At 34.1% G+C, this 1,063-nt stretch overlaps 1 non-coding gene across 1 annotated transcript; it reads right to left on the minus strand.

The window, feature by feature from the left end:
• Positions 1 to 662: 662 nt before the first annotated feature.
• LOC118901378 lies at positions 663 to 785 on the minus strand. Its single transcript, XR_005021353.1, has one exon. It is a non-coding gene; the product is annotated as a U6atac minor spliceosomal RNA (small nuclear RNA).
• Positions 786 to 1,063: the final 278 nt, after the last annotated feature.

Here is a 1,063-nt window from a genome sequence, read left to right on the forward strand (position 1 = left end):
TTCTGTCTTTCCTTCTTTTGTTTTTAAAGTGTTTGTGCAAAGTGTATTATTTGGTTTAGTATGGTTATTAGTTGAATATTGGCCACACAAGTCATTTCCTGAGTCAGTTACAGCATCAGGGAGTAGTCCCCAGATGGCACCATGAGCTTGCTTTTTCTTGATCGCTGTCAGTACAAAGAGGGATACCCATTAGGTCCAAGGCAATGGAGGGAGATTGAAAACCAGAGCCTGATCTTGTCGATGGGTTGACAAAAGTACTTCTTTCCTTTTTTAAATTCTCAATCTTTAAAATCTCTGCTAATTTGGAAGTTAAACATGATAGTCTGTAGTCATTTTTACTTGTTTTCTTGACTTGTAGTAATTTTGAATATTTTTTCCACATAAATGCTAGAATTTCTTCCCCTATTCTGAATTTGTTTGTGCCCTTTGCCCATTTTTCTTTTAGATTGTTCTCTTTTGTTACTGATGGATAAGAGCTTTTTGTATATTATTGAAATTATTTTTCTATTATAGTAAAATATATATCATAAAATTTACCATTTTAACCCTTTTTGAGTATACACTTTAGTGGCATTAAGTGCCTTCACATTATTGTGCAACCATCACCAATATCCATCTTCAGAACTTTTCCATCATCCCAAAGTAGAAAAAACAACAACAACAAAAAAACATGGTTAGATGCCACAAAGTAGGTGGCTATGTCTTAACCATGTGTTGTGCAGGCCCAAGGACCTCTTTCATCCCTGGCAAGAGGATTGCTAAGCTTTTCTCCTTTCATACAACACTAGAAAAACTTCTTGAATGATATAATCCCCTAATTGTTTTTCTGGATCCAGAGCTTCCTTGATTATTGCTACTTTACTTTAAAAGATGTATTCATATATTAAATAAACAGACGAAAAGCTTTTGTCATATGACCATCTTACTGAGCAAGTTCTATTTTGTCGAGTCTTTGTAGTTCTTCCACTTTTTATTTAATCTACTGGTTTTTGATGTTTTTCTTCCCTGCCAATGTGGTATTTCCAGCTGTGCATGGAAATTAATTTTCTGTTTGAATAGACAA

Source organism: Balaenoptera musculus, chromosome 9, assembly GCF_009873245.2.
Source record: "Balaenoptera musculus isolate JJ_BM4_2016_0621 chromosome 9, mBalMus1.pri.v3, whole genome shotgun sequence".
NCBI lineage: Eukaryota > Metazoa > Chordata > Mammalia > Artiodactyla > Balaenopteridae > Balaenoptera > Balaenoptera musculus.